The sequence below is a fragment of the Cydia strobilella genome, chromosome 1 (genome assembly GCF_947568885.1).
Source record: "Cydia strobilella chromosome 1, ilCydStro3.1, whole genome shotgun sequence".
In the NCBI taxonomy this organism is placed as follows: domain Eukaryota; kingdom Metazoa; phylum Arthropoda; class Insecta; order Lepidoptera; family Tortricidae; genus Cydia; species Cydia strobilella.
In genome coordinates, this window is record NC_086041.1 from 22,110,083 (window position 1) to 22,136,548 (window position 26,466).

The 26,466-nt window shown below is 35.9% G+C and overlaps 1 long non-coding RNA gene across 1 annotated transcript; it reads right to left on the bottom strand.

The window, feature by feature from the left end:
* Positions 1-26: 26 nt before the first annotated feature.
* LOC134742014 (uncharacterized) lies at positions 27-26,234 on the bottom strand. The gene is made up of 3 exons (XR_010127917.1): positions 26,111-26,234; positions 3,924-4,381; positions 27-3,283 (listed from the first exon to the last, which is right to left on the bottom strand). It is a non-coding gene; the product is annotated as an uncharacterized LOC134742014 (long non-coding RNA).
* Positions 26,235-26,466: the final 232 nt, after the last annotated feature.

Below are 26,466 nucleotides of genomic sequence, written 5' to 3' on the forward strand. Positions count from 1 at the left end.
GTACATTGGGTTAAATAAAACTGCAGTTCTGATATGACGACACTGCTGTAGTGCACTTTATTATTACATCAATAGTAAGCGTCTTCGGGACACTCGTATAATAACAAATTAAAAACAATATCTCCTCCATAGCTACAATTTAAAAATTGTGTATATATCACATAGTGTAATTTATTCTTGATTTACTTGTGACCTAAGTATTGAAACTTAACTCTAACGGATACATTTTTATTTAACTATAAATCAAATAAAATTCATAAATGTATAAAATCTTGCTAGTGATTTTGCTATTTCAATGTTAAATAGGCGTATTATGGTTAACCTGATAAATACAAGATAAACTTCTCGTTTCTTTTAACCCTTAAATACATGTTTTTTTTTCTTTTTGCCCGAAATTAATATATGTGTTACGTAATTTTTTGCTGATATATTTATTTATTTATGTTAATATATAAATTTCAGTAGAGAGATATATGAATAATCTTACTAGCATCAGAAAGATACACTATTTGTGATACACCTATGATAAAGTTTTTAAATATAAATTAATTACACAACCCGAAATAAAATTGTCCAAAATCACATACTTAAAATTATCAAATTCTGGATTCTTTAAAATTTTCCGACATTTCGTCTTAAAACGAATGTAATTTTTATAACTTTTGCGAAAATTTAAGTAAAAAATCGGAAAACGAATTAGTTTTACTATTGAAATAATATATAGGAACAAATACATTTTATCTAATTAGGTATAAAATTTGATGTTTGGATTGTGTAGGCTGCATCCTACACTATGCATTTTAGGTTAATTAAGCAATGATAGAAAAGGACGATGCTTTTTCCTGTCTTTTTCACACAATAAACGTAACCACAATGTGCCTTTAAAAGAGTCAAGTGATTTAATATATTTTTTTCCGTCGCATGTTTTTATGCAGTCACATAAATAAATTGTATAATATAATTTATTTTGAAACTATTAATCTAATAGACATAATTGAACTAAAGATCTAAGTTTGGTATGCAGTTTTATTTTATTTTACTTAATTCAAATGATATGAGAAACTTTTCGTAATACATGTATTGTCGTTTTTATTATTTATTATGATAATCTTACTTCTATCGCTTATAAGTAAATAGGTGCATAGTAAGTACACACCAGACAGTTCTAATGCGGGATATCTGTAAACATTACTAGCTTCTTTCGTGATTATTTCCTGTTAATTAATCTATTGGGTTCTTATTGTCACAAATGAATATACTCTCAAAAAAGATCGTAAAATAAAACTTTAAACGAAACTTTTTTAATAACAAAACTTCCGTGCATGAGACAGACATATTAAATATATTAATAACAGATCACTCACTTATTTTAAACGAAACGTTATAAAACAGAACATACCCAACAATAAATTATAGTTCGAAAAATAAGTATAAGTACAAGGTATCCGAGAGGAACCCAATGAATTTTAACCATGCATTCCCGGCTAAAATGAACCAAAAAATAATATATGAGTTTGTTATCTTTTCAAGTTATGAATCGAGCAATTGTTATCAAAACGGCGTTTTTCGCTGTCATGATGACAAAAAAAAATTGAATTATCTATGAAACTAGGTCGAATCCAGAAAACTTTATAGGTTGTATGAAATCAGATGTGATAATAATTATGTGAAAAATCCTTCAGCACGTTCAATAGGTACGAGTATAGGTACACCTACAAGTAAAAAGTTTTCCCGACTTAACGGCTTTAGAAATCAAATAAAAATGTAGCCTATCTCATCCGAGCTGTAAAAAGTAGTCTATTGACATCTCATTCATCAAAATCAGCTTAGTAAGGGTTAGGTTAGAATATACAAAATATGAATGCAAATATATCCACTGCTAAAATGAAATCGTATTTCCTTCCTTTTTACCGAAAATATTGAAAGAGACAGATTTATGACAACTATGTGTTTGAAGCCAGTTAAGTATTTCAAATGTTATATTACAAACACATGCGAAAGTAACTCTGTCTGTATGTCTGTCTATCTGTTACCCCTTCACGCAAAAATCGCTAAATCGATTTAGATGAAATTTGGTACTTACGCAGATAGTTTGAGGTCAGGGGAAGGACATAGGATCGTTTTTATCAATCATCATCATTTCACACAGACGAAGCGCGGACAGAAACTAGTTCAGTATACCTCTTTTGATGCATGACATTTATTGCGCTGAAAATAAACCTAGTCTCCCACTGCTGGGCAAAGGCCTCTCCCCTTGATTTCCATGACTCCTGGATTCTCCGCGATTGTTCAGCTTTTTCCGGCCAGTTATTAGTGAAGGTGTCTAAGTCGTCCCGCCACCTCCAACTTTTTATTACATGAATAAAAATGAGAATTTATTCCAGTGTAGAGATTGATGGATGTTTCTCCTTAATTTATTTATTTTTTGTTATCCAGTAGTATTTTCGTATAAATTATACGAGGTGAAACTAACTTAAATCTGAAATGTGAGGTTATCAATCTTTTAGGCCTTGAGCCGGCAACAGAGTCCTTAGCGTTTTACTAGATTCACTTTACATTAAATTTAACTTTCACATAAAATTACTAGGTACTACAATTTTATTTCACAATCAAAATAAATAGTATAATATATTAATAATTTATAACCTTTACAAAATGCCGGCTTAACATCGTTATAGCATACAATTTTAGTTAACTATTAACATAATATATAAACCTTATCTATGTTACCTATGAATCAGTCACCTTTATTTTAAAGAAGCACTTGCAAAAACATGAATTGTGAACACTTTGCATTGAAAGTACCTTGGGTACGATAGCAAAAGAAAACTGTGATTTTTAACAAACTTGCTTCTACTGTCTATAATACCCAACTCGAGGGCACGATATAAGTTGCATAGGCTAAAATAATAGAGATCAGTTTGCTAACTAATTTAAAGTTGTTCAACAATTAGGCGTTACGTGTTAAAACTATACAATCGGTTCCTTACTCGGTAAATGTATCTACTTATATCGACTCAAAATAACAAGTAAGTACTTAAATATCGCACTTGACGCAAAAGAGCGTATCTGTAAATATCTTGGTAGCGCTTCGACAAACCTATTGAACAACCGAGTCATTTGTTAGTACATACCTTTCTTTTGAGTCCCAAAAATTCCACCTTTTAGTCTTACGTAACAAGAAATTTTACTTATACATGACGATTTGGTAAAAAATGCCTACATTTTGTTTTTGTCATCTACATTCTCATAAGGCTTCTTTGTAATAAACTCCTACGTTGATCTGAAAAAGACGAAACATAAGTTATTATAACTAGAAATCAAATCATACGTACACAACCTGTTAATATCGGCCCTAGCCTCCTTTTGTATACATACATACATAGTTATGAAGAAAAACTATTAGATACGTAAGATATGAGAAGTTTACTCCATGTAATATGTTACAAATATGAGAATTGGGCAATATTTCGATAACGATGTATGAAGTTAATATTTTTATTGGGTCTAGCATTGGGGTACTTGTAGTGTACTAGTACTTCTATAAGTATAGTAATCATTATATATTATTATGATGTAACAATAGTATATTACTTATGTACTTATTATTCACAGCGACAGGACTTTATTGCGTAAAATAAGTTTTAAATTTACCTTCGATGTTAATCCACGATTAAGTCCCGTCACTATGAATAATAATGAGTAAAAATCGTGAAAGTTTAAATCAGTATTATGTAGTTATTGTATGATATTGTATCGCCCCAAAATTTTGCCGTAGGGGTATACGGCAATTATAGAGGTTTTGTAGCTAGGTAGCTTGAAAATTGCATACCCACTGTATAAATGGAATTCTTCCATAAAGTGGGTATGCAATTTTGCAACTTGCTGTACATAATAAAGAAATAAAAAAGTTAGGCACTTACATATTATTCAGTGCTTAGGTATACTACACCACGTGTATAGGACACCCGTCTTTAGCATTAGCCACGTGGTCCAACGGTGGTGGAATGACGACATAAGTGTCGCGGCTGGTCGACGGCAGGCAATCGTCATCGAACAGCGGGGGCGGCGGGATGACGTCATTGTCCACCTCCTCCTCAATCACCTCCTGCCTCTTGCTCTTCCCAGGCATGTAGTTCATCACACAAGTAACCGCAATTAGAAACAGAAAAAATATGAACACTATGTCGAACATGATTAAGAAGTTTAGCATTACAAGTTGCATCACGTTAGTCCGGAACTCCCAGGTTGCATTCTGCGTGTTCTCTTACTGGGTAATCATTTTCGTCATTTACAGTAACGTATTCTGCATCTTTAAACATTTTTTCAACATTGTCTTATGAAGCTTTAAACGCCGTGCTCAACGTTATGGGTCAGGAATCTGCAACAATAAAGGGCAATTGTGAGTTTTATACTGCTAATGGGTTGCTCAAAGCGTCATTGAGTACCTAAGAAAAATACGACTAAGTCATTGCCCAGGCTGGGAAAGCCTGACTGCCTTTAGAACGTCTAACCCAGAAGGGTATTTAGGCCTTATTGGATGTTCAGTTTCCTCACGATGTTTTCTTTCACCGAAAAACGATCGGTACCTAGCGATAACGCGAATAACGTTTTGTATTAGTACGAGTCGGGGTTTAAATCCGTGACCTTCGTTTTAAAAGTCGTACGCTTTTAAAGCTAGGCTGCCAACGCTAAATTACGAAGTAACAAAATTAAATAATAGCTTCACATGTCTCGTGAATTTTGGAAAGGGGCGGAAAATTCCCCTTTCTCCGGTTAATTATCTATTAAAATGATTTGCAAGGTTGGATCCTCAGCCTGTATACATCTCTGCGAAAAATATTGTATCGCTAAACAGGACTTTCTCGCGGTTTACAAAAACGAATAAATTGGTTCGGTGCTCGTTCTTTTTGTTCTCGACCCAAATAATTTATCGTTCAACCCTTCATTTGGATAGGTTTTTCGTGTTTTTGTAGCAATAAAATAAACGATTGGCGATATGTCAAACGTTTTGCATAATATATATTCTTTAGCGATCATATACCTAGTAAACAGAACAGCAAAAAAACCGGCCAAGTGCGAGTCGGACTCGCGTTCCAAGGGTTCCGTACATTACACAATTTAAACAATGTAAATAAAACTATGAAAACGGATTATATCGCGTATATTGAATTTATAATACATCCCGACGTTTCGAACTCTCGTTTCGACGTTTCGTTTTTTTTTTTATCGCGTATATATATATATCTTTACTTGAAAAATGATTATAGTGTATAACTAGCCTTATGAACCGATTTTGCGTGTACAACCAGCCTTAAAGTTTGTAGTCTATGATTGTTCATTATTTTAGTAATTGGGTATTTTTGCATTTTGTAATTTTTCCTCAGTCACCCGTTGACCACGAACGCTGTAAAGAGTTCGAAACGTCGGGATGTATTATAAATTCAATATACGCGATATAATCCGTTTTCATAGTTTTATTTCATGAGTAACCATCGCGGTAACCGAAGACAATATTAAACAATGTATTTTTTATGTGTAATGTCTTTAAAAAACCCGTAGGGGTCGGATCAAAAACTAAGTAATTAAGTCCGACTCACGCTTGACTGCACATTTCTAATAGGTTTTCCGGTGATCTATAGGTAAAGATCTATTTTGTGTATTTTCTTCGAAATTTTTGACCCAATAGTTTCGGAGATAAAGGGGGGGGGAGATGGTCCTATTTTGCCTATTTTCTTGAATAACTTCTAAACTATTTATCTTAAAATTATAAAAAATATATATTGAGAGTTGAAATTTGGTAAACATATGTAAGTTTGTGACCCAAAGATGGACACGTAACGTAAACAAATTAATTTTAAACAGGAGGGCCACTTTTGGAGGGTAAATGAGAAAATTAAAAAATAAAGTTTGTCAAACTATATCGTGTTGCATATCAAATGAAAGAGCTCATTGTGAGAATCTCAAATATATTTCTTTTATAATTTTAGGATAAACAATTCAGAAGTTATTTTACCATCCCCCCACTTTATCTCCGAAACTACTGGGTCTACAATTATGAAAAAAATACATAAAATAGATCTTTACCTATAGATTACAGGAAAACCTAGAAATGTGCAGTCAAGCGTGAGTCGGGCTTAATTACTTAGTTTTCGATCCGACCCCTACGGGTTTTTAAAGACATTTCACTCACGTTTCACATAAAAAATACATTACAACAGAGATAATGTTGTCGTTGACGGTTCATCGCATTTTATTTTTTATTATATAGATGTAGGAACATTGGTGATAGAATAGAGGCAAATTTTTTTTACATGATTATATAGTTTTCATTTTATTCGAGTTAAAGGAGTTCCGCATGACCAACTCTTCTATACTATATTAGTCACACGTCGGTATGTAAGTTAAGTTACATGACATACCCGTGATCATACGTGGCGCGTTATTTTATTACTTTACCAATAAGTTAGAAAGAGTGAGTTACCGGACTTATTTTTTATGCATTTGCAAAACTGTTGTACATGATTCATCGGCCAGTCGTGCGTAACTCCGGTAACTTAAGAAACAATATATTATTATATAAATATTTAATACGGCTTATGCTATATATTTATATGTAACGGTTTCAAAGACAATTAAGACTGGTTATCCGTAACTTAAGTTAACGGAGTTGCGCGTGACACGGCAGTGACGGCTTATTGCCATAAGCCTCCTGAGTCCTGACCATCCCTAAGGTATGGCTCGACCTCCTAAACAACTCAGGTGATTCTGGGCTAGCGAAAGGTAGCGCCGTGACCCGGGTGGCCGAGGAGCTCAGGCACCTGCCCCGATAGCAGAGGACGCTGGTTCGATTCTAGCCCTGGGCACTGGAAGCCTTGGTCACGTTTGCTTAATATCATACAATCATAGTTTTTTTTTGTTTTTTTGATAGATTGATTTTGAAAACAAAAACAAGTGCGGGTCCGACTTGCCCAACGAGGGTTCCGTACAAATTTAGCTTGTTTTTTATTTTTTACAAATTTTGAGTTTTGAGATTTTTCCCTGTATTTGTATGTAGTGCATGACGAATTGATGATATTACTTGCCAAATTCCATAGTTCTAGGTAAACGGGAAGTACCCTATAAATTTAGATTTCCTTGAGAGTGTCGAAATATACGTTTTTTGCGGCAAAAACGGCCGTATCTTTAGTTTTGAGCTCGTTAGAATCATCATGACTTTACCTAATGCAAACTTGTTCTTATCATTTAATTTACTGAATATTTTTTAATGATAAATAAGTAATAATATTCATTTGAATTTGATTTGTAATGTTGTACAGTTATTAGTATTTTCCTTGCGTCGGTGTGGTGAAAAATTGTGTGTGCAAAGTTCACACAATGCTTGGGAGCAAAGTTCGTTTTTAACCCTCGTGCCTTGAAACCCTCGCAACGCTCAACTGACTATGTTCGTGCAATTTTGGAGTTTTCGCTTCGCTTGAAATATTAGCACGAGCGGTTAAACATCAACTATGCCCCCTTGTAAAACAAATAACTAACTACTTATTGTTTGTTCTTACTAAACTTATGTTCCATTTAATCATTTTGATCAGAAAAATCGCCCCAGCTCGTTTTTTTTTTTGCAATATATTTTTTATTTAAAAAAGAGGTGCAGTAATTGTTGCTACTTATCTGCCAAACTGCATAGCAGTTTGTTGGCAGAAAACTTATTCTACCCTTCACCACTGTAAATTAAGTTTATAATTTGTATTGCAATAAATGATCATTTATGTTTGGAATATGTATGTAAAAGCTATGCTAATAACTGTTGCTTAGTATCAAGTAAATAGAGATTAGTAACAAGTAGTGCCTGGTAACTTTTGCTTCTATACCGAAAGCATTCTTATCTAATTTTTATCATACCAGCGGCAGAAGGTTTGCCGAAAACAGGCTACTACATTCGCAATCCGCACATACACAGCTATTGTAATTCCACGGCTTTACGATGCCAAATAACTTGAGTCACGTTATTGAATATCGATTACGGAAAAAGGAGCGTCTCGAGGAAAGCTAATATGACTATTTACGTAATAAATATTTAAGCAAAATTGGGCCAAAACCGCCCGTGTTTTGATGAGTCACTGGACTTGTCTATACACGCCTTGATAAATTGCCCGTCGGCGGCTGCCCGATCAGCCCAGTCATTAACTACATGATTTGTATAGTTCCCTTACACGGGCTGGGCTTTAAAGCCTTCAATCTAATATAAGTTTAGGGTGTGTTGTAGAAGTGTATTAAATTACAGGTACGTACAGGCTTAAGAATACTTAAACAAACTCATTTGCGAGATGTTGATCTACCCGTGTGTTCGCAAGCGTTCTTAATTAGACCAAGTGTAAACAATTCAGCACAAATAGAAGGAGGAGACGCCTGGTGTGCTAGCGTATTCATTACTTAGTCTCTCTTACAAACTATGGATTCAATGGTTCTTCATTGAAACATTTTTGGCTTGTTAAATTGTAATAAAAATCTTGCCTAATCTAATGTAAATTAGCTAATGTTCTTTTGATTGACTCCAACAATAGCGTTTACTTGCATAAGCGCTAATATGTAGTTGATTTGGATTGTTATTTAGTTGAAATATTAAATATTATGTCGCCGCGCTGACAATCAGATTAACATTCTAGCGGCAAATAAAGAAATTGTGACCGCTTAGAACAGATTCTCTGAATCTCATTTTTATTTGTGATTAATTCTCATTTTTAGGGTTCCGTACCCAAAGGGTAAAAACGGGACCCTATTACTAAGACTCCGCTGTCTGTCTGTCTGTATGTCCGTCTGTCACCAGGCTGTATTTCATCAACCGTGATAGCCAGACAGTTGAAATTTTCACAGATGATGTGTTTCTGTTGCCGCTATAACAACAAATACTAAAAACATAATAAAATAAATATTTAACTGGGGCTCCCATACAGCAAACGTGATTTTTTGCCGTTTTTTGCGTAATCCGTACCATTACGCAAAAAACGGCGCACCCTTCGTGCGCGAGTCCGACTCGCACTTGGCCGGTTTTTTATTATTAGGTAGGTACCCCAAAATTATATTCTTATTGTGCTCTGATTTGAAACCGAGGATACTCCTATACTTATTGAAGACAAAGTTACAAAAATAATATTAGAAGACATAACGACACTACCGACGATAAGGTTTAATACCCTATAAACAATTGATCTGATATTAGACTCAATGCATCTTGCACGCAAATTGGAGTGAGCAAAATGCACTGCAAGTATTGTCAATTTCAAGTTAAGGTTTTGAATGTGGCTTCTAGTTTGAATAATTTGATAGTGTGGTTTAAAATGTGTTCAGTCGAATATTACAATTTTTATGAGGACTGTTATTAGCGTAAACCGGTCTATTTTTAATTTGTATCGTAAAAAATATTTAATCAAAGCGTTTCCATGTAAAATGCCTGTAACTTATTGATGAAAATCCCAAATATTATAACTTGTTGGGAATTAATTCTATATTTGAGGCTTGAGCGCTGTATTAAAATTTAGGTATAAAATATATTAAGCACCTAATTATTAAGTTTGTTTAAACCTCGTGTCTTGAAACCCTCGCAACACTCAACATTCCACTTTTCGAACCACTCGCTAATGCTCTCGGTTCAATTTTGGAATCTTTCACTCTAACTGTGCCAATCAATATGTGATATCTAAATGACCTTATCTCAATAGACCGAGCAGCAAAATGCTTCTTATCTACGGAAAAAGACGTTGTACATAAGAAACGTTTTCCTGGTTATTTCCGCACCGACAATATCGAATAGAAACTGATACAGCACTCGCAAGGGCGGGTGGGGCTCTTTCACACAAATCTATTGTATCATGTTCATAGTCAATGCGTTTTGGAACGCACTACGATCACGTGACTAAAACGTGACCGACGCGTCCAACCGAACTTGTATCAAACTAACCGACTTAAGAACCTTTGAGTTAGGATAATATTTATTCCAATTGTACGTTCAAAAAAATCTCAGCGACGTTATAATTTGTTTTTAATAAATACAAAATGTACTGCTCTCGTAGCAAAAGTTATACCTAAATTATGTCACTAGAACATTGTCCCGTTCACCTTTGCTATTATAGTGGTAATAAATCTACTTAATGCACTGCGAGGGATCATAATATATATCCCGGCTATCATGGAAGCTTACAAACATTTGCAATATAGAGGGTATTGTTCCCTAAATCTTTATTATTCTTATGGTATTGTAATTTTGTAGCGTAAACATTTAAACAAGATCATGGGCCTATACTCGTTATAACACCTTTGTGAGGAATGTAAGGTGAAATGGTCAGATGTGCCTCTATTTGTGACGTTTTCAACCAAAAGGTACCACATTGTCGCTTGTTGATAAGGTTGATTTCTAATTGAAGCTATATGGAAATAGCGCCTTACTAACAAGCGACAATAAGTACCCTTTTGGTTGAAAATGACACATTTATTGATAGGTGTTGTGCCTCAAGATACCAGGCCTAAAGGGGCCCACTGACTATCAGTCCGCCGGACGACATCGACCTGTCAGTTGTTCGGAACTGTCAAATTTTTGTTCTAACTGACAGGCCGCTATCGTCCGGCGGACTGATGGTCAGTGGGCCCCTTAAGTCTTGCAATGTTAAGGCGGTTCCCTGAGCCAGAAGGGGAAAAATCTCCTTATATGATCATATTTTTCTAAGAGACGTTGATATTCGTAGACGTGGAAATTATATTATTCACGTTTACCTCCATACGGAAATTCATTTGGGCCGTAATAGTTTCAGTGCGAGTTTGGGCCCGGACAATAGGATCACGTCAAACATACTTATCCCTGCCATGCCGGCCTTGACTTCGGGGATATATTGCTGATTCGATTCTATTATTAATGCCCATATACCAACATAATTCACAAGGCATTTAAAATACCTACGCGCAAACCATTTTCAGCTTCGTGCATTTGAATAATAATTTATCAATGGACGAGTGGACGTGTGCTTCGGGCGAGGCGGCACAGTACATCGCACTTGCTAAATCGGGAGCGACAAATTGAAAACATGCTGTAGAAAAAAAATAGACTGGTAGACGCCGTCTCATGGAAATGGAAGTAGATTGGTTGTACGGGGAGACGTTTGACAACGTACTGGGTTATTATTCATTTTATTTTATTTTTCTTGTTCTGCTTGTGCAGCGTTGTTCGATGCAGCAGGCAACGCGAACAGGGATGTAGTTCGTAGGAGCACGGAAACCAATACATTCTAGCAGTTCTGGATAGTTATAATGACCCCTACATATGTTGAACAAGGCAATAGCGTCCTGGGCGTTACGTCTGCTATTCAGAGTTTTGAGTTTGTACCGTTCGAGGCGCAGAGCTTGTCGTATGACAATGGAGCATGGGCCATTCTATAATGAAGAGATCTCAGGAATCGTTATTGAACGGCTTCAATCGCGTTTTTGTGGATTGTGTAATGGGGGTTCCAAACTTGCGAGGCATTATTCAAGTAGGATGAGCATTTTTTTAGAGGTTTGGCTGCCCTAAGAACGAAACATTTGATATGCTTTCTCCGCTCCGATAGGTATAAATACAATGACGCGCGACGCTGTGCCATCGACGCGCCATCGACAATAAGGTCCCTTTTCATAGAAAATTGCCCCAATTATGTATAAAATTTAGTACCTATACCTAAAGATATTTTAAGTCCCGGGGAAGGAAATATGATAGTTTTTAGGGTTCCGTTCTTATCATTTAATTTACTGAATATTTTTTAATGATAAATAAGTAATAATATTCATTTGAATTTGATTTGTAATGTTGTACAGTTATTAGTATTTTCCTTGCGTCGGTGTGGTGAAAAATTGTGTGTGCAAAGTTCACACAATGCTTGGGAGCAAAGTTCGTTTTTAACCCTCGTGCCTTGAAACCCTCGCAACGCTCAACTGACTATGTTCGTGCAATTTTGGAGTTTTCGCTTCGCTTGAAATATTAGCACGAGCGGTTAAACATCAACTATGCCCCCTTGTAAAACAAATAACTAACTACTTATTGTTTGTTCTTACTAAACTTATGTTCCATTTAATCATTTTGATCAGAAAAATCGCCCCAGCTCGTTTTTTTTTTTGCAATATATTTTTTATTTAAAAAAGAGGTGCAGTAATTGTTGCTACTTATCTGCCAAACTGCATAGCAGTTTGTTGGCAGAAAACTTATTCTACCCTTCACCACTGTAAATTAAGTTTATAATTTGTATTGCAATAAATGATCATTTATGTTTGGAATATGTATGTAAAAGCTATGCTAATAACTGTTGCTTAGTATCAAGTAAATAGAGATTAGTAACAAGTAGTGCCTGGTAACTTTTGCTTCTATACCGAAAGCATTCTTATCTAATTTTTATCATACCAGCGGCAGAAGGTTTGCCGAAAACAGGCTACTACATTCGCAATCCGCACATACACAGCTATTGTAATTCCACGGCTTTACGATGCCAAATAACTTGAGTCACGTTATTGAATATCGATTACGGAAAAAGGAGCGTCTCGAGGAAAGCTAATATGACTATTTACGTAATAAATATTTAAGCAAAATTGGGCCAAAACCGCCCGTGTTTTGATGAGTCACTGGACTTGTCTATACACGCCTTGATAAATTGCCCGTCGGCGGCTGCCCGATCAGCCCAGTCATTAACTACATGATTTGTATAGTTCCCTTACACGGGCTGGGCTTTAAAGCCTTCAATCTAATATAAGTTTAGGGTGTGTTGTAGAAGTGTATTAAATTACAGGTACGTACAGGCTTAAGAATACTTAAACAAACTCATTTGCGAGATGTTGATCTACCCGTGTGTTCGCAAGCGTTCTTAATTAGACCAAGTGTAAACAATTCAGCACAAATAGAAGGAGGAGACGCCTGGTGTGCTAGCGTATTCATTACTTAGTCTCTCTTACAAACTATGGATTCAATGGTTCTTCATTGAAACATTTTTGGCTTGTTAAATTGTAATAAAAATCTTGCCTAATCTAATGTAAATTAGCTAATGTTCTTTTGATTGACTCCAACAATAGCGTTTACTTGCATAAGCGCTAATATGTAGTTGATTTGGATTGTTATTTAGTTGAAATATTAAATATTATGTCGCCGCGCTGACAATCAGATTAACATTCTAGCGGCAAATAAAGAAATTGTGACCGCTTAGAACAGATTCTCTGAATCTCATTTTTATTTGTGATTAATTCTCATTTTTAGGGTTCCGTACCCAAAGGGTAAAAACGGGACCCTATTACTAAGACTCCGCTGTCTGTCTGTCTGTATGTCCGTCTGTCACCAGGCTGTATTTCATCAACCGTGATAGCCAGACAGTTGAAATTTTCACAGATGATGTGTTTCTGTTGCCGCTATAACAACAAATACTAAAAACATAATAAAATAAATATTTAACTGGGGCTCCCATACAGCAAACGTGATTTTTTGCCGTTTTTTGCGTAATCCGTACCATTACGCAAAAAACGGCGCACCCTTCGTGCGCGAGTCCGACTCGCACTTGGCCGGTTTTTTATTATTAGGTAGGTACCCCAAAATTATATTCTTATTGTGCTCTGATTTGAAACCGAGGATACTCCTATACTTATTGAAGACAAAGTTACAAAAATAATATTAGAAGACATAACGACACTACCGACGATAAGGTTTAATACCCTATAAACAATTGATCTGATATTAGACTCAATGCATCTTGCACGCAAATTGGAGTGAGCAAAATGCACTGCAAGTATTGTCAATTTCAAGTTAAGGTTTTGAATGTGGCTTCTAGTTTGAATAATTTGATAGTGTGGTTTAAAATGTGTTCAGTCGAATATTACAATTTTTATGAGGACTGTTATTAGCGTAAACCGGTCTATTTTTAATTTGTATCGTAAAAAATATTTAATCAAAGCGTTTCCATGTAAAATGCCTGTAACTTATTGATGAAAATCCCAAATATTATAACTTGTTGGGAATTAATTCTATATTTGAGGCTTGAGCGCTGTATTAAAATTTAGGTATAAAATATATTAAGCACCTAATTATTAAGTTTGTTTAAACCTCGTGTCTTGAAACCCTCGCAACACTCAACATTCCACTTTTCGAACCACTCGCTAATGCTCTCGGTTCAATTTTGGAATCTTTCACTCTAACTGTGCCAATCAATATGTGATATCTAAATGACCTTATCTCAATAGACCGAGCAGCAAAATGCTTCTTATCTACGGAAAAAGACGTTGTACATAAGAAACGTTTTCCTGGTTATTTCCGCACCGACAATATCGAATAGAAACTGATACAGCACTCGCAAGGGCGGGTGGGGCTCTTTCACACAAATCTATTGTATCATGTTCATAGTCAATGCGTTTTGGAACGCACTACGATCACGTGACTAAAACGTGACCGACGCGTCCAACCGAACTTGTATCAAACTAACCGACTTAAGAACCTTTGAGTTAGGATAATATTTATTCCAATTGTACGTTCAAAAAAATCTCAGCGACGTTATAATTTGTTTTTAATAAATACAAAATGTACTGCTCTCGTAGCAAAAGTTATACCTAAATTATGTCACTAGAACATTGTCCCGTTCACCTTTGCTATTATAGTGGTAATAAATCTACTTAATGCACTGCGAGGGATCATAATATATATCCCGGCTATCATGGAAGCTTACAAACATTTGCAATATAGAGGGTATTGTTCCCTAAATCTTTATTATTCTTATGGTATTGTAATTTTGTAGCGTAAACATTTAAACAAGATCATGGGCCTATACTCGTTATAACACCTTTGTGAGGAATGTAAGGTGAAATGGTCAGATGTGCCTCTATTTGTGACGTTTTCAACCAAAAGGTACCACATTGTCGCTTGTTGATAAGGTTGATTTCTAATTGAAGCTATATGGAAATAGCGCCTTACTAACAAGCGACAATAAGTACCCTTTTGGTTGAAAATGACACATTTATTGATAGGTGTTGTGCCTCAAGATACCAGGCCTAAAGGGGCCCACTGACTATCAGTCCGCCGGACGACATCGACCTGTCAGTTGTTCGGAACTGTCAAATTTTTGTTCTAACTGACAGGCCGCTATCGTCCGGCGGACTGATGGTCAGTGGGCCCCTTAAGTCTTGCAATGTTAAGGCGGTTCCCTGAGCCAGAAGGGGAAAAATCTCCTTATATGATCATATTTTTCTAAGAGACGTTGATATTCGTAGACGTGGAAATTATATTATTCACGTTTACCTCCATACGGAAATTCATTTGGGCCGTAATAGTTTCAGTGCGAGTTTGGGCCCGGACAATAGGATCACGTCAAACATACTTATCCCTGCCATGCCGGCCTTGACTTCGGGGATATATTGCTGATTCGATTCTATTATTAATGCCCATATACCAACATAATTCACAAGGCATTTAAAATACCTACGCGCAAACCATTTTCAGCTTCGTGCATTTGAATAATAATTTATCAATGGACGAGTGGACGTGTGCTTCGGGCGAGGCGGCACAGTACATCGCACTTGCTAAATCGGGAGCGACAAATTGAAAACATGCTGTAGAAAAAAAATAGACTGGTAGACGCCGTCTCATGGAAATGGAAGTAGATTGGTTGTACGGGGAGACGTTTGACAACGTACTGGGTTATTATTCATTTTATTTTATTTTTCTTGTTCTGCTTGTGCAGCGTTGTTCGATGCAGCAGGCAACGCGAACAGGGATGTAGTTCGTAGGAGCACGGAAACCAATACATTCTAGCAGTTCTGGATAGTTATAATGACCCCTACATATGTTGAACAAGGCAATAGCGTCCTGGGCGTTACGTCTGCTATTCAGAGTTTTGAGTTTGTACCGTTCGAGGCGCAGAGCTTGTCGTATGACAATGGAGCATGGGCCATTCTATAATGAAGAGATCTCAGGAATCGTTATTGAACGGCTTCAATCGCGTTTTTGTGGATTGTGTAATGGGGGTTCCAAACTTGCGAGGCATTATTCAAGTAGGATGAGCATTTTTTTAGAGGTTTGGCTGCCCTAAGAACGAAACATTTGATATGCTTTCTCCGCTCCGATAGGTATAAATACAATGACGCGCGACGCTGTGCCATCGACGCGCCATCGACAATAAGGTCCCTTTTCATAGAAAATTGCCCCAATTATGTATAAAATTTAGTACCTATACCTAAAGATATTTTAAGTCCCGGGGAAGGAAATATGATAGTTTTTAGGGTTCCGTACCCAAAGGGTAAAAACGGGACCCTAATACTAAGACTCCGCTGTCCGTCTGTCACTAGGCTGTATCTCATGAACCACTTATGAACCGTGATAGCTAGACAGTTGAAATTTTCACAAATGATGTATTTCTGTTGCCGCTATAACAACAAATACTAAAAAGTACGGAGTTCCCTCGGTGCGCGAGTTAGACTCGCACTTGGTCGGTTTTTTTTTATTATCAGTACTTTGCGGGCAATTTGTAGGTATATAATTTGGTACGGAAGTGACGAATTATTTACAAGTACTCCTTGTTATAAAATAACAGTGATTATGTATCTCTCCCACCCAAAATCAACATAATTTCAAGAAGGGTCTGTAATAAATTTTCTATTACCACGAAACCACTGAGGTACAGTACAGTACAGGTACAGTTTATTCGCTGATATAGCTAAAGACGCCGTTACGGTCGCCTGGCGGAGACGTCGCGATGCACCGAACTTTGTTGTCCCAATTTTATTTTACCGACAGCCAATTTACTGCTATTGTAGAAGCTTGGCAACAGTATCTATGGACTGCCTAAACATTAGTACGTTGTGATATACTGAAAACGTATAGGCTTACTTGATAAATTTAGTGAATTTAAATTTCCTCCTGTATTTGAATGTGATTTCGTTGGAACATAAACATTGGAAATATGTATTAACCAGTGTTGGGCGCAACTAATTAGTTGTGTAATTTAATTATTAATTAAATTGTCTGTAATTGAATTGGCCTCCTTGCAAAAATACTCATTTACATTTTTTTAAATATAAAAAGACAAACATTGTAAGGTTATTGAAATTTAAAGCTCATTCATAATTTGAATATGATTTTGGAAATAAAACTTGTATTCAATAAACGTAATTTGAAATTGGTTCCTCCAGTGCACCCCGAACATATAATCGATTCCAAAGTCATTGGCCTCAACTCTCAAGACTTGCACTGTATTCCTTTACTATTTATGGTCACGCAACCTGAAATGGAGCACTTCAAATTGTTGTATAATGTACACTAGAAGCCCAATTCAGAATTTAATTTCTTTAACTGAAACTGTTACGACTTTGATCTGTCAGCTATGAAAAGTGACGTTTCTGAGTCAGAAATGGGCACCCGATCTTTTTACTATAATATTGCTTCACTGGCGTATTTTAGTATTAATTATACTGTTCGATTTCAATTCAATCTTTAAGTAGTATGGCTTTATCGATGCTGTCGATGATTTCGCCAATGTCAAAGTGGGATCCACGTGGGATCGAATTAATATTTCTTGATTTTCTTCAGTCAGTGTACGGTAAATAAAATTATGGGCCTCTAGGGCTCGAGCCAGACACGGTTAGAGGTAGAAACACCAAATGCTCTTAGAGCACGACGTTGTTCGGTAGTGATTGTTGTTGTCTCGTAAAACCGATAGCTGGATTTTACGAGAAGCACGTGGACTACCGGCCGTTGACTCCCATATGGTGGTTAAACACGCTTTGAGATTAATTCTCCATTCACTGCACACTACCAAATTAGATTACTGTATAATAAAGCTATCGATATACACTTTAAATAATATTAATGAGCAAAAAACAAAGGAACTAATCACGAGGCTACTATCAAGATGGTGTTCGAACCGGAAGTCCGTATTCGATTTAGATTAGATAATATATGGATCAGATCTGTCAGTGTCAAAAACTAATAACATTTCTTCAACCAAAAACTTCACTTTTGGTACTGACAGATCCGATCCATATTTAATCCAGATCGAATTCATTATCCTATAATTAAAATTAGAATACGAGTAAGTACGTCTGTTAATTCTAACAAACATAATTTTATCGGACTTTAGGACTTAATTCAAGTCAAGATCATGATTGAGATCTAATTCTTTCTTTGTTGTCATGACAGCAATAACGTAATGATAATAGTTCCACACATTGAGCACTAGACATGAATTTGAGATGCGTAATGTTAATTATAATTTACAATGATATTAATCAAATATAGGCTTGCAACTAATCAAATGAAATCTACTTCCTAGCTGATGACAAAACAAACATTACCTTTTGATTTGTCAAATCCAGGGAATGCCACCCTAGCTATAAAATATGAAAGTGAAAGAATTATCTAACTACCAGTCAAAGTTAAAAACTTAGCTCAACTCGTAAAAAAGTGAAACAACTTTTAACAAAACCCGAGATGGGTGGAAGTTTGGAAGAAAGGATTTAGCCAGGCGAGCTGCAGGAGAAGCTTTGAATAGTGGGTCGTGGTTCAAGTGAATCCATTAAAGCACCCCCGGATAACTCGAGTGGTGATTATATTTGATTCGAATTGAAAATGCATGATTATAATCTTATATAATGTATATGTGTAGGTAATTATTCTACTTTCTTTTCTTATTTATCTTATAATAACACTATTTTTTGTGTTCTCGTTCTGCCTGGTATCCAACAAATAAAGAAGTTGTAAATAGTGATTGCTACAAAATACAAATAATTAGTAATGCTTGCAACAACAGTAAGATATTACTGTTATATTAATGTTACACTACACACTACACTACAACTATGCTGCGGACGAGCTTGCCAGGCAAGGATCGAGTGCGGGAGCGATTGGCCCAGAACCGATCCTCCCGATACCGTTTAGCAAGGTACGCTCAATGCTGCTAGCACGTACAGGGAAACTACACACAGAACATTGGCTAAACCAGACTGGATGCAGACAGGCCAAACAAGCCATGCCTGGCATCAACGGAAAGCTCACAAGGGTGCTCCTTCAATTAGGAAAGACCCGACTGAGCATGGTAACCAGTGTCATAACAGGTCATGGACTATTTAACAAACATCTTTTTATAACAGGTGTCACAGACTGTCCCCTATGCAGAGGATGCATGGAGACAGAAGAAACAGCCTCTCACGTGGTGCTGGAGTGCAGCGGAGTGGCCCCATACAGGGCAAAACATCTCGGATCCCCGAGAGACCTCCCCGAGGTCCTACTCAACATCAAAGGTTTGATAGGTTTCCTCGAGGAGCTGGGCTGGCAGGACTAGCCCACCCCCATGTCACGCAAAATAGGCGCCAGTCGTCGAGTTGCGGAAAATCGCCCGAACTACAATACAATACAATGTTACACTCGTAATGCAAACCACGTTTGCATAACACAGATAAATTAATCTATAGGCGTAATACATAATCTTCCCATTGATCAACAAGGCAAACTACCGGACCCAAGAGAAATTTTAGGGTTTACGAGGGTCTTAGTAGACTCTAAGGTATTATTTAAATATGCATGTGATACATTACACACAATAAGGGGAAAAGTCAATCGCCAGACAGACAAATTGAATTCATTGCTACTTTTATTAATGCATTGATTTATCTGGGTACATTAAACATATTTCTTTTAGGTAATGTTTTCAATTAGCTACTTATTAGACCCCAATGCTAAAGTGAGGTTCTTCTTTAAGTTTTTGTTGTCAACCTCGACGAGCACTTCAAATTGGAATTGAAATAGAATAAATGAATCTTAATATTCAAACAGGACAATAAAGTGAGTATATTTTATTCTACTTTAGCAGCTGCTGTACGTACCTCCATCAAACTTAAACGAAAATGAAATGTGGTACATTAGGGACGCATATAACTCAATAATCTGACACGAAGCGAGGCCTGAATTCGGTTTGCATATCTGTAATGTTCTATATTTACCACAGTAAATCATATCATACGATGTAATGTATTTCCAACGGCTCGCCAACCCAAACAGCACGTGACACGACTGCTCTGCTCGCAGTCTGTCATCGACTGACTTCTAACTGTCAGTGACGTCACTATGACGTAAGCGCTCGAGACGCCAATAGACTACAATATCTAATTCCAATTTAATCAATATCAATGAGTCACGTTTGGTTTATCTATTAGAAATGCAGGAGCGAGTGAAACAAAATTACTAATTCCAGTTACAGCAATACGTTAAATTTTCATGACAGTATTGACCTCCAAAGCCAGCCGTTGAGCACTATCAATTCTATCATCCACCAACCTTTGGGAATCAAGTCATATCTAATTATCTATATAGCCTGTCAGTTCCATTGTCTTACTCCCACACCGTTATTAATATTATAACAACACGGCTCAGGCTAATAGGCGTTTATTTTAATAGCCGCAAAATACTCGTAGGCCCTTTCAAATGATTTCATATTTTATTGTCCTATTAAAGGTTATGTAAAAGCATTGAAAACTTCACAAAACATTATCCCTGCTTGCGCCATATTCTAAATAGTGATTGTTTTTAGAAAATCTTCAGAAGTGCATACCGATAATATTAAATACTTAAGTGCCTAAATTAAATGTTTTTTTCGTAGGAGTTTTTTAGTAATGTGACTGTATTTTAATGTCCTTGTTTTCCATAATAAATGCACCATTTTGTTTTATGCAATAATCCACAATGTAAAAGGTTTCCTACCTTGATCTAATAAAATTGTATAGAATAAAGTTTGTAGGGTTATTGCGCTAGTTTCCGTCTACTTGACGGATTAGCAAATAATATATTTAATTTTTATGTAGATAGATATGTTGTTTAGACATTAAGATTTGCAGCAACATAGGTTTATATTCAAATTTCGCCAAGTGGAACAAAACTAGAGCTGGACGAAAACTAGCGCAATTTCTCTATCAGAGAGACATTTAGGAAGCTGAAAGACATAATCTGCCGTACGCCGGAAAGCGGATCCGCTCTACAAAAAACTGTTAAAAAGAGCCTCTCCCTCCCTTCAGTGAATGAGCACCCCCCAGTGAATGAACAAATTCACGTTTTTTGTCTAAAATAATAAATATAGCAATGTTTACCACTTGTCGTATTTTTTTTCCTTATAAACAACTTTATTTCCTATGCAATGGCAACCCGTGATAAATTTATTTTCAACCATTTTGAATGTGACTGGCGTTTGAAGTTTACGTGTTTCTGGTTTTGAAGTTTTGTATGGAAAAATTAGATCCCAGATAAGAACAGTGTACGTTTGGAGCAACATATGAAGTGCTTATTTAATGTTTACCTGTACAAAGTTTAGTTATTTGGATAGATTAAGAGTTAAACCTTCTATAACTACACTACACTTTGTTGGCGTATTATGCGGTTAAGTCTTTATTTTTAGAGTTCCATTACTGGCTTATCAAATGTTCTGAAACCAGTAAATGAACGGTGTGTTCATTCACTGGTGTCGTCTAGATTTAATTTTTTTTCTAAATTTTTATCTAAACGAAATAGTATTGTGTTTGTTTTTTCTGATTCTGCATAGAAAACGATTCTGATTTATTCAGCCAGTATTGGAACAAACCAAATTTCTATAGTCCATTTACTAGATTTTTCATGCCTATGTATGAACAGTACAAAATTTGGCTTGTTCATTCATTGGGTTACTACTAATTCTATGTATGAACAATGTAACCACGAACAACGGAATGAAAAGTCTCTTTTTTTAAGTATTATTTGCGGACCTTTTTTCATCAAAATATGCACATTGTTTCTTGTTTTAAATACTTATTCTCTTTTTCTTATTAATATGTAACAGATTTCTGTGTTATTGGTGAATAACCATCATTTTTTACATTCTTATATATTTAATATCAAATGAAGGGGATAAAAAGATATGAACGCTTTCGCTATACCTACTAGAATAGAGCTGGAAACGGGTTTTGTGTTATAAATGTCTTTTTAATGCAGATTAAAAAGATCGAAATTATGTTCATTCACTGGGTTTTGGGGTGTTCATTCATTAGGTTTTTGGGTAGTTTTTGATAAATTATGTTATAACTCAAAAACTATGAAAGTAATAAAAAATCGCAGAAATTACTTTCTTAATTATTAAATGAGGATTGATTAAATTGCAATTAATTATTGAAATTATTAATGAATGCTGAGAAATGATTTTTCAAACTTGGTAAATTGCTTAAGTGTTCATTCACTGGAGGTCTTACCCTAGGTAAGTGCCTATATTAAAATTATAATCTTAATAGGTATGCAATAAAATTAATTTTTAATTTCTCATGCTTTGAAATAGGGTCCTTGTTGTTCTAAAAAGTGTACAGAAAGTGATACAAGCATTTTAATTTCCAAACACGATTTTTTTTCTTTTTTTTACGATAAGCAATTGAAATTTGGTTTTAAACGGATTTGTTATACAATTTCCATTAATTGGAAGTACCCTCAAGAAATGCTATAAAAATTATACTTGTCATGTTTTTAAAAAATCATATGTATTTTATTTTCCTTGTATTCGAAAATATTCGAAATGAGAAGTAGTGTTTACCTCGGGTGAAAGGCATCATTTCATCCCGGGTGCGTATCATAATGAATACGTACTTTTGGTATAATTTCAGTTTACAAACGTTCAAAAAGTATACTAATCTTATGTATAATGCACTACATGTATATTTTCAATTAGTATAATGTTAAAATAATATAACATACGATATACATATTGCTGTTTGGTATAACATAGTAACATACATGTAAAGTAATAACATTTAATATAATTTTCATTGCACAAATAAATTAAAATAATTCATAACATCTCATAACTATCTGATCAAATCAGTAAAATTAAATAATTTATGGATAGCTCAGATAGAATTAAAAAGCTCAGTGAAACTAATTGTGACCCCCCACAGAAAGAAACTGCTACCAGAAAAGTAGGTTAGGTTAGAACTGTTACCCCCCAGAAAAAGAAACTGCTACCAGAAAAGTAGGTTAGGTTAGAACTGTGACCCCTCACAGTAAAAAGCATCACAGATTACTTACAGATAATCTAGAGTTCATTCCTGCTTTAATAGCATTCCATCCGAGTCAAACGCGATGCAAATCATCAACTTGCACCCCAGTCTCCAATCAACTTTTACAGATTTTTTCAGAGCAATGTTGCAACATCGTAGTTAATTACTTCTCAATATGACATGACTGGAACGAAATAGGACGGTAGGACGTCCTTCATGGTAGGACGGGAACGTTTGAAACACTGTATGTTTAACAGCCTGTAACTATTTTATTTTTATAGTTAGAAGGATATGTGACTGTATTATTAAAGGTTATTTATTTAGTTTTTAAATAAAATGTGTTTGAAAAACCTATCGCCCATGGTTTCATAATGATAGGGAATTAAAGAAAATGTGGAAGAGTGGTTCAATTGACCCTATAGGGGCTTGTAATTTTTTTTGATGATGTGGATTTCTATATTTAGTAACAAGTATGCAAAATTTCAGAAAGATCATATTTCGTTATTTTTACATAAAACTATAAAGTTTTGGGGTCTGAAATTTTTTTTTTCAGATTCACTTAGCTTATCCTAGCATGGCCTTTGGCTTGTTTCAATCATAACGTGTTTCAATTGTCCCCGTCCTACCCTACTTTTGTGTGACACATATGTAACATTTGTTGTTGTTTTTGTTCGGAACTGTCAAATTTTTGTTCTAACTGACAGGCCGATATCGTCCGGCGGACTGATAGTCAGTGGGCCCCTTTAACTAGTTGACAGGTTTATTATTTTAAGATATTATATCTTCGTCACGTAGAACCGACCTGGAGGGCCTGGAGGCATATTCAACCAGACGTAACGTCAATTTTGACACTGACAGACCATGACAAACCCAGATCAAATTCGTAACCTGTTATTACTGTCTCATGATTGTTACTTTGGACACGAAAAACGTGACAACGCATGTCACATTTGCAGCGTAACAATGTGTCCATGTATAATTAAATACCCTCAAACGGGCCTATGTAAGTGGATTTACGTTGCCTTACGTCATGACATGATATGAAAATCCAACATTTGCGTGTTCGGCACAACAAACATCCTGCAATTTTTATGCTACGTCTCTTAATTCTCTCACAACCTGCCCCTAAAATAAATTATTTCACAAGGCCTTTAAACCAGCATGATGAAATGGGAGCAAAATAGATATTTTTAGGGTTCCGTACCAAAAGGGTAAAAACGGGACCCTATTACTAAGACTCCGCTGTCCGTCTGTCTGTCCGTCTGTCTGTCTGTCTGTCACCAGGCTGTATCTCATGAACCGTGATAGCTAGATACTTGAAATTTTCACAGATGATGTATTTCTGTTTCCGCTATAACAACAAATACTAAAAACAGAATAATATAAATATTTAAATGGGGCTCCCATACAACAAACGTGATTTTTTTGCTGTTTTCTTCCGTAATGGTACGGAACCCTTCGTGCGCGAGTCCGACTCGCACTTGGCCGGTTTTTTCTTTCATTTTACCATAATGTTTCCTCACGGGCAATCTTTTAACAAAAGGCCCTCCCCAAACGACCTGTGTAATGATTATAAGTGGTCATATTCCCCCCTGTCCGGAGTGACTAGAGAGCCGGTAATGTCTCGCTGACCTTTTCAGAGCGTCGTGATATCACCTCCATCATTTATGACTTGATGTAATGATATAATTAGCTATATAGTCGCAAATGTTTCGTAATTAGTGTGATTTGTGAACTGACTTGATTTGAATGGATTGATTGCAATAATGCTCAGCCCTAGAACAGATCCTCCGGGCAATGTATGCGTAAATAGATTGTAACTTCGTATATATTAACTAGCAATTACGCGCGTCTTTGTCCGAGTGGAGTTCGTATAAACACTACCATATAAAATACGAATAAAAGGTACTTACCCTGTTTAGTAATCAAGGTTAAATTAAACTATCTACCACTCTTACTGTGTAGGTACTAAATTTCATCCAAATCTGTTTAACTGTTTTTGCGTGACTAAACGTTCACATTAATAATACGTAATATTTTTTTTTTAATTTAATTTATTTTCAAAAAAGTACAACACATTTTAAACTTACGTTTAACGGCGAAATGGTGCACTCATTTTAAATGTTAGTACCTTAATCTAAATTTAATGATTAACTTATCTTACTAAGGTTAATACTTTTATATTACATTAACAAAGTGTGTTGTAGGTATATATGTTGTCATTCTTTAAGAATTTATTTGTAGTTTTACATGTATACGTATATGTATAGTGGGATACTCTTGCTGTACCTAGTTATGTGTTAACATAAATTGAGATCCGAATGTTGCGTATAATGTACGTTTAATTTAGGATATAAAGACCTCACAGTTTGTAAAAGATATACGATGAAATGACGTTAGGAAGGCTTAAAAAGCTTTCCTAACGTAAGAGTGATAAACTGTTAAACATTATTAAAATAAACAGTGAAGTTCAAAATTCTGTTAGTATCTACTTAGTAATCTGAATGTCCGTTTCGCCTTTAAACAATAACTTCTCCTGACCTACATCTAGGTAGGTACATAAGATCATTATTTGTTTTAAAGGCAGGTAATTTAATTATAAATGGTAATTTCAAATAAATCGGTACTGCTACCTACTACTAGGGCTAGCTCACTCTACCTAGAGGTTTAATAACTTTCCTCGCTTTAATTGCGAAATTAAGATTGTAATAGTAGGTACCGAGAGAATCCGGAGGTGGCGGGTTCAAACCTCGGCTCGAACCAATGAGTTTTTCGGCACTTATGTGCGAAATATCATTTGATATTTATTTACCAGTCGCCTTTCGGTGAAGGAAAACATCGTGAGGAAACCGGAGTAATCCCAATAAGGACTAGTTTACCCTCTGGGATGGAAGGTAAAAACTGGTGCTTACGCACCAGTTCTTGGGATTAATTGCCAAGCGAACCCCAGGCTCCCATGAGCCGTGGCAAAATGCCGGGACAATCATCATCTTCCTCGCGTTGTCTCGGCACGTAATATTTGCCATGTTTTTCACAGTTTTTTATCACACATACAACTCATAAAAAAAATTACCTTTAATATTTTTATAGCTAGCACACTTGCGTAATCCGATACATGCCGGTGTCACTTCACGAAGTTTTCAGCGCGGGCGGCGCGGGCGGCACGGGCTGTGTGCGGTGTGCGCCGGCCGGCGTCGGGCGGCTGACTGCCCCGTCGCCCGCCCGACCCCTACCGGTTTCCACCTACAAACACCGGGACAACATTGTGCTTACAATAAACACGGTGCATTTTCAGAAAGTTCGATAGCACTTCGGTTTTTGTACATTTGTACACAACATTTAATTACATTTTCAAACCAAAACAGAACATGGGGTTGCGTTGCGTTGTTTTATTACAGAGTTCTTGTATCCAGCTTCTTCAGACGAGCC